The sequence below is a fragment of the Leptopilina heterotoma genome, unplaced genomic scaffold, assembly GCF_015476425.1.
Source record: "Leptopilina heterotoma isolate Lh14 unplaced genomic scaffold, ASM1547642v1 Lhet_272, whole genome shotgun sequence".
Classification (NCBI taxonomy): Eukaryota; Metazoa; Arthropoda; class Insecta; order Hymenoptera; family Figitidae; genus Leptopilina; species Leptopilina heterotoma.
This window is the reverse complement of record NW_025110982.1, coordinates 715682-725249: the sequence shown is the minus strand read 5'-3', so window position 1 is coordinate 725249 and position 9568 is coordinate 715682.

Below are 9568 nucleotides of genomic sequence, written 5' to 3'. Positions count from 1 at the left end.
TCGCTGTAAATTTAAGACTTGCATAGAAAATGATTAAAAACGAGATAAAAACAGTTTTTCAAATTACATCTTCTTTCAGATCAGCTATTGATGATTTGAATCTTTATATCCAAATTATCGAGGATAGAGTAAACAAAAAACTTAAAGAAATTGAATCACAGCAAAATTATATCATCAAAGACGCTAAATTTATTCAACAGTGATGGCTGATCAAAAATTATCAGTTGTAACTGAACTGCATAAACAAGCTAGAAGTAATTATCCTCGTCGAAAAGTTCAAATGCGTGGTATAGATGAAACCTGGCAAGCAGATTTGGTTGAAATAATACCTTATTCTTATTCTAATAAAGGTTTCAAATACATGCTCACAGTTATAGACATATTTTCCAAATATGCCTGGGCTGTAGCTGTAAACAGTAAGAATGGAAAAGATATTTCTTTGGCCATGAAAACTATTCTCAAACATGGCCGAATTCCAAAAAATTTGCATACTGATAGAGGCAAAGAATTTTACAATTCTGAATTTAAGAGTTTAATGCAAGAATTTAACATTAATCTTTATTCTACCTATAGTAATTTGAAAGCCTCAATTGTTGAAAGATTTAACCGCACTCTAAAAAATATGATGTGGCCTGAATTCAAATTACAAGGCAATTATAAATGGATTAATCTTTTACCAACTCTCATGTCAAAGTACTATAATAAAAAGCATCGTACTATTGGTATGAAACCCAAAGATGTCACCATAGAAGATACAAGAGAACTGCTGAGACGTATCCGTAAACTACGTAGAATTCCGCTGAAAAGATCAAAATTCAAAGTTGGAGATAGAGTTCGAGTTAGCAAGTTTAAAAATATCTTTGAAAAAGGATATACTCCCAACTGGACAACGGAAATATTCACCGTGGATAAAGTTAAATCAACAAAACCAGTTATATACAAGCTGAAAGATGATCAAAATCAACCCATCGAAGGTGGTTTCTACGAAGAAGAATTGCTGAAAGTCCAATATCCAGATGTTTACCTTGTAGAAAAAGTTCTCAAGACTCGTGGTAATGATGTATACGTGAAATGGCTTGGATTCGATAGCTCACATAATAGTTGGATAAAAAAATCTGATATGTAATATAGTTAAAGTAACGTTAAAGTAATGTTAAAGTAAAGTTAAAATAAGTTAAAGTAACGTTAAAATAAGTTAAATTAACGTTAAAATAAGTTAGAATAAGTTAAATTAAAGTTAAAATAAGTTAAAATATAGTTAAAATAAAGTTAAAATAAGTTAAAATATAGTTAAAATAAGTTTAAATGTAGTTAAAAAAATTATAACAAGTTAATGTAACTAGATTAAGGTTTTTTAAATAAAGTAGACATAAAATAAAATAAACATCTTTTATTCAAACACCCATTTCCTCCTCCTCTTCTTTTTTTTACATTAGTCTATCCTCATCGTCATCAATTTCAAGGATTTTACAATGACCCCATGCGAGGGCGTCGGTGCTGTTTTCTATTAAGTATCTCTTGTCGTCATAAGGACTTAAAGCAATTTTCGTTTGTTTCAAATTTTGTACTTTGTGAAGATTCGACCTAATTGAATATTGTGTTCTAGATTGCATTTTAATATTTCGTAGACAATAAACATAATCATCAAAGTCGATATTTTTCTTAACAACTCCTGCTTTGACACCTTTAGCCTTTTTTATGAAATCTTTCCCTTCCACACGGACGCTGTACATTTTGCTCCGCAAGCCAACAAATTCTGTTACAATTTTTCTGCAGCATTCATCCTTCATGAGACCTAATATCTTTTTGTTGGCTTGCGGAATATTGTACACGTTATTAACCGGATAATCAGAAGTGTCGAATTTCATAATGTCTTGCTTCATATCAGCGTAAATGTCTGAGCACTTGATTTCATAAATCAGGCTATCGGTGTCGGTGTACAATAATTTTAATTTATTTTCATCATACTTGTTTAATATGTAATTGTAGTGAAAATCATAAATAAGCGTTTTTGACACATCCAAAACAGTCAAGCCAACATACACCGGCTTGTTCATTAGTACCTCCATTTTCCTAAGTTCCACAGCAACCAAATTCTAATTAAAGATGGCTCTGCTGTGGAAGTTAGGCTTCAGCTCCATATCTACCCTCCCACTTTGTCACAAGTTTAATGTCCACATGTTTTCGCACGTTCTCCATTGTTTTGTCAAATACCGCGTTGTTCATCAATTTAAACAAGTTTTTCTCAAATTCATTACTGGCGTTTGTTCTTCGCGTGGTATTAAAGTCAATGTAACTTTTCAACTATGTGGATTGTTCAAATTTTAAGACGCGATGAATTTTAACTAACACGAGACCGTTGGCAAAAGCTTGTTTTAAGGCACGATAATGGAGAACGTGCTTCCGCTTCGGTAGGAGGGTAGTTAGGAGCTTCTCCTCTTTTGACCCTGGTGGCTTCGAGCGTTCCGGACAAAATGGAAAATCGCTGTGTTTATCGTGAAGGTGATCTGGATAATCCAAATCAACTTCCAAAATGTAACCTGTAGGCGCATCGTCTGCAACATTGAAATCAAAACTATTATCAACATTCTCTACCCACTTGAAGCCACCATAGGGAAGCGGTTAAACCATTGCCCAACCGTATAGATTATTTGCGTCAAAGTATACGATGTAAGACGTGTCCTCATTTTCATCAAATTTTTTCATGTAAGGATTGTTAGCTTTTGCATATCGATTTGTACATTGACTTACACCACCTCTTATTCCTCGTTCAATAAACATTACCATGTCAATGTCTGTCAAAAGTTCGAGTCTTACATTCGTATACTTTAACATTGCGTCCCAAGTCAAACCCGGTGTAGTATAATAGTGTGCTGGATCTAGACCGTACGAGATTAAACACTGGTTTCTGAAATTTTCGAAAATGTCCGCGAGTAATAGTAAGTCGGTTTGCATGTACAAGTATACATAATCACCAAGATTTTGATAATTAAATTCACTCTACACTTTCTGCGCATGTGCATAGTCTTCATCAGAAACATTCGAATCGTTCAATGTGCTGTAGAATTTATCTTTCGGCGGTAACTCTGTTTCGTCGAGTTTTTCCCTTGAATCAATGTATTCATAAGGAAAAACTCCTTTTCGCGTCAACAATTGAATTTTATCATCGCTGTAATTTGAAAAAACGGAATTTACAATCTTATATTCGTCGAGATAGGATGCTAACTTGTCCAGAGATGATGTTATAAACTTGAAAGAATCAATAAAACGAAATTTTAGAAAACCACTTTTTACATTTTTAGTAAAACTAATGTACTTTTCTTTGTTAATAGGAAGTAGATTAACAGTACCATCAAATTCTGTAGCAATAGCTTCAATAATGAAATGTGCATCATAGCCACTTAGGTTATGAAAAACAACAGGTATGATCTGCGATTCATGGTAATTAATGTTACAATCTTGATGAGCGGGTCCGCGGTACTTCCCTGTTAGATGGCAATGATCTCGTACTTTCACATCCCCATACGCAATTTTCTTTTTACAAATATGACAAGTCATATCATTTCGAAAAGCTACCAACTGCTGTGGACTTAATGTTTCTATGGGAACTGGGTTCTTGAATATGGAATCTAGATTATCAGCCAAGTTCTTTAATTCTAAAGAAAACCATTTAGCTGGATTCTCCTCATCTCTAGGTGATGCTTTGTACACAGACAAAGAGTCATCGAAACTACACTTTAAGTAATAACCAATACTGAGAGTTTTATGGTTTTGAAACACCTCAGTATTTTTTGGTTCTTGGGGTTCTGCCGAGGGAATTAACAGACTTTCACAATCGGCATAAATGATAAAGGGAACACGTTCCTTATTTTGAAAATTTTTAAACTCGACTGTATTTTGACCTTCTTGGGGTAATTTAATCTTTGTGTCGTTCATTTTTCGACAATGCTCTTCATGTTGAGTGAGTTTTTCTTGATTCAGAAAATAATGTAAGCAACGATCGCAAATGAATTTTTTATTTTTCTGCTTTGATAAGTCTGAGCTAACAAGTCTCGACAAGTCCTTTATCCAGACATAATGGTAGTTAAACGATATGAGAGGTATATCAGTTATATCATCATCGTCTTCACTTAGATTTTCATCTATGTAATAATATCTAATATCTAATAATATAATATAATATAATATAATATAATATAATATAATATAATATAATATAATATAATATAATATAATATAATATAATATAATATAATATAATATAATATAATATAATATAATATATAATAATATCTATGTATTTTCAATTCGAAGAAGATTGACGTGATTCATCTTCTTTTGAGATGAAAGATGAAGAGGTGAAACTGTAAACTTCTCATCTCTTTTAACAAGACCATACAAGTTGACGGAAATGTTGTTTAGGGTTTCAAATTTAGAAATGTCTTTGAGAGAAACAGGAAATTCGATACCACTAAAATTGAGTGTATCTTCATAGGGTCTTTATTTTGAAACTCGATCTGCGTGTTTGTCTGCTGGGTACAGTGCTGACAATATTGCCCATTTAAAACACTGATTGTCAGCATTTTGGACATTAATACAGGCATGCTTTCGATTGATAGAAGTTGGCAAATTGATATAAGAACTTGCGCGCATAGGATTGTACTTGTTAATGTTAACCTCCAACCTTTCAATAGAATGAAGTCTCCAATTAGAATCTTTCTCTTGGAATTCCTCCATTCTTTTTAAGGTTACTTGTTTAACATGAACATTGTACCACTCATCTAATGGAGTTGTTACTAAAATGTCACCGGTTTTCGCGATGAATGTCTTCAAATCTGATATTTCTTGGGTTTTACCATCAATGGAATCTTTAACAAATTTCGCGAACAATACGGTGTAAACTTTTAGCAGACCTAACCTGTTTAAAGCTTTTTCAATGTTAACTTAAAATAAACTAAAGGCATCATCAAGGAATTCATTAATATCCTTGTAATCTAAATTCATTACAGCACTATTTTGTAAACGACCCTCAAACGCTTCTTCAAAATCCACCCATTTCATTCCTTCATTCACTACTTCAACACCCGCACCACGTTTTGTTAGAGTATCATAATGGTAGAGCAAATATTCCATTTTTTGTCTTAAATTTAAGCACCTTGATCTTTAAGATGAAGAAAAATCAGACTCACGGAAAAAGTTTCGGAAAATGTTTATATACCGTTGACACTTGTTCTGCCATTGGAATGCTGTAACCATTTTTTCCTCGGCAGTCATAGCCATCGTTGAAATGAGCTGACGTTTCGCTGTTGTAATGAAGTTGTCAGATTCTTGACACACTTCATTATAGTCCTCCATGTCAATACGTTGACAAGACTTCTTTCGCGATTTGCACTTTGGCATCTTGATAGCTAAATCTGAAAGAAACTTTTAAAAAATACGTCTACAACTAAGAAAAGCCTGAAAAAACTAAAAAAAAATTCTGAAAATAAACAACTAAAACTAAAAAAATCCTGAAATAGAAATAATCACCACCACCACCTTAAAACTAATACAAAATAGAACAAAAAAAACCTAAAATAGAAAAAAAACCACCACCAACTTAAAACTAATGCAAACTAGAACACAAAAATTAAAAAAAAACCTATAATAAAAAATCAATAACTCCTAAATTCAAAACGAAAAAAACTCTGAAAATTGTCTCTGGAAATTAACTCTGGAAAGAAACTCTGAAAACTCTGTTAAGAAACTCTGGAACCCTGAAAACCTGCAAGTAGACTGCTGCACCATTCAAGATGCAACTGATGTTTGTGGCCCGCGCTCTGTATCTTATACCCCAGTCCCCACTATACTCACCTCCCCACTGCGCAACTCTCCACTACTCCACAGGCGCACGCAACTCTCCTACCACAATGTAGTAAACGCCGACTACCAGGATAACTTGAAGATAACATAACCCAAGTGGATCATCGGTCGGTAATGCAGAACTCTGATATATCAACCGACCAAAATTTGTGGAAGAAATCTGTATTACCGACTGATGGCAATGCTTACTATCGGTCGGTAACTTACCTACAGCCATCTCTCGGTGGCAGCCAGAACTCAGATGTCGGTAAAACAGAACATCCCTTCTATCCCACTTGAAAGTTTAAAAATAAAAATTCAAATACCCCTCTAAGGGGGTTTAAATTGAGCGGTGGCGCCATCTAGCGGTGGCAGCCGGTAAAGTAGAACACCCCTTCTAACCTATCTGAAAGTGAGCTATTAGGAAATCTACCTTACCGACGTCGGTAACTGGCCCAGAACCTGTGTAGCTCTACTACTACAGTAGTATTTTGGAATTCACAAAAATTCAAAAATTAAAGAAATATTAAAACGGAATTGATTGGAATTCACTTTCAAGAAATCTTTGCCTCAAAAAGGAATACATAGGAATTGGACAGAAACGGAATTCAAAAAAATTGATAATTTAACAATTTCTGTAAAAAGTTAGAAATGTCCAATTCTTCTCAATTCCTTACTTCTTACTGGGTGCTCTGATCTCCTAACTCCGACACTTTTCTATTGTTGTGTGGCTGTGTGATATAAACGTTTTAAAATAGAAAAAACAACGATTTGATTAGGCTGAATTTTTAATTTGAAAATTTATACATATATAATATATATAATAATAATAGTGTCTACCTCTGGTTTAAATCATAGTCATAGTTGTTCCTGCTCTCACTAATAAGTATAGATATTTATTATATCTGAAATATGGTAAATTGCAATCATTATGTTTCGTACATTTCAATTCTGCTGTGGAAAGATGTAACCTTTCAAACATAAATTTGTATACAGAGAAAAAAAATTTCTAATGGATACTGTAGAATGCTTTCTGTGGGTTTCAATTATTTAGTGTTTTAATGAAAATCACATAATAGTTGTAATTAAATACATAAAATGATATTTGTCTATTTTACAATTTTACATTTTATTTTCATTTGCAACAAAATAAGAAGTTCAATTGCGAAACAATATTTGAAAAATGTTGCACAGTAAAAAGAAAATTTTTAATTTAAAATCAGTCTTAAATGTAACACTGTCTAATTGCATGTAAAATTCATTGCGTAAATTCAACATTCGCTGCTTTAAAAATGTTCCATCTTAATTTAAGATTTTATTACTGCCTTAAAATAAGACTTGCTTTTTACTGTGTAATAATAATTATTTTTGTTTAAATAATATTTATTTTAATCAAATAAAAATATTTACTTGATAATTAGTTTCTATTAATAATAGTCCAAAAAATAATTTTTTTAACTGAACAATTTTTTTCTTTGTTTTTAATTCAATTTAACAAAAAGAATTTTAAAATATCCATTATATTTTATCCTTGTAAGGAAAATATTTATATAGTAATTTTTTGTTTTAAAGCTGTTCAAACATGGGTTCAATTTTATTTCCATAAAAGTAAATAAAATCAGAAAATCTTGTATCTTCAAGTTTTTACTATAGTTATTTTTAAACTGAAATTTTGTAACTTTAATAGTATAACATGTTTTTATGCTATTAACAAAATACCACAATTATCATCATTGTAATTATAACCATTAAGATGACTTGACTTTGAGCGAACGTTCATCTCAATGTTTATAAATTAACTAAGAAGACCAAGTGACAAAATCAAATATTTATTACCATCATTGTAAGTTAGTTTTAAATAATTTGAAAGGTTAATGACATCAGTGAAAGATCATTTAAGAAGATGTCCAAGTCCATGCAAGTTCTGTGTAAAAATAACATGGACTTTGATTCCCCTTTAAGGAAATGTATATATTTGGTACCAATTACTTTTAAATTTTACAGGCCTCAAAAATTTTACAAATATAATATTGTTTCAACAGCCTTAAAATTATTTCCTTATAATCTAACAAGAATTATATAACTGAATTGTAACAAGTTTTTGAACAAATACTAAAATATATATTTGACAATAATTTAAGTTGGAATACTATACAATAAGTTTTGTTTTATCCAATTATCACAAAAGTTTGCTTTATTAATCAAAGTTTGCTTATACGATATATTCTTCATGTGAACCTCAAATAATAAAGGTTCGATAAAAACTTAAAAAAAGAAAATTTTAAGATCGTTTCGCGTCTTTTAATGTACTTTATAGTAACTTTTTTCTAAAAAAAATTAAAGAAATATTTAATGCAATTGAGAATAGATTCTTGACTTACTTGTTGTAATAAAAAAATATGAATAATTTGGATATATTCTTTTTTCAAATAAGTGGTTAAGAAAGTAAATTTCTGTGTTATTTGAATAAAAAAGACATAATTCGTGAAATAATTTACTTTTCCGAACGAAATATAGAAAAAAGTGGATTTGTAAGCATGTCAAATATTCAGTTAAATAAACGGAAATTTATACAAATGGATGGCCTAGAAATGGACGCCATTTTTATATAAGTTGAATAAATGGATAACTATTCGCTGTCACTGAAATTACTTCCCTGGATAAAATCAACAAGTTTTTGAGTTTGAAGTAAACAATATCTTAAGTACCTAATACAGGACTAAAGTCATTCTAATTGGTTCAGGTCAATTTTCAGGACACTCTCGACTGTCGCTCGTGCCACAAAAAAATAATAAGTCCGTGGGTGATGGCCGTAGTTTTTTTTAAGGATTCTAAAAAATTTTTAAATGTGATTTTTATCTATAAACTTTTATTGGTTTTCTTTTGGTCGCATTTTGAACATTTATCGTGGAATTCAGTGCAGTTTTTATGTAAGCGAAATGGCAAATACTATGTACTGATTCCAACCTTTAATTATTACTGTAACTTTTTGAAAATTACTTTCATCACCTCAATTCAATTATTGTTTTCCAGAATTTTTAACTAAAATTCTTCATTAAATTAATTATTTTTAATAATTTTGGAAATATTTCTTTGAAAATTTTTAAATCCTTTTGTTTACAATTCAATTTTACGAAATTTCATCGATTATTCAGAAATTCTTTAATCAAATATATATATTAGAAAATAAATACTTCAAATAAGTTAAAAAAAATTTAATTAAACTTTTTCAAAAAAATTAAATCTATAAAATTGAATTAGTAAAAATGTTTACTAATTGGAATTAGTGACTGACTACTTGCTTTTGAATTAGTAAATTTTACTATTAAATTAGTAGAAACGACTATTTATTTAGGAATAATTTATTGAAGAATTGAATGGATTTTAAAATTGAACTCTCATTTAAAGAATTTTATCAACAAATTTTTAAATAGATAATTAAAATTCTTTTGATGAATTTTAATAACATTTTTATTCATTTTTCAAGAAATTAGATTAAAATTGTATTAAAAATAATTGAATCTCTGTAAAAAATTTGATTGACATGAGAAAAGTTTTTGAAAATAATTGAAATTTTGCCAAGAATTTTATTAAAATTTTTGAAAATAATTGAAATTTTGACAAGAATTTTATTAAAATTTTTGAAAATAATTGAACTTTTGAGAAAAATTTTATTATTTATAAAGATAATTCAAATTTGACCATAATTTTTTTTAAATTTTGACTA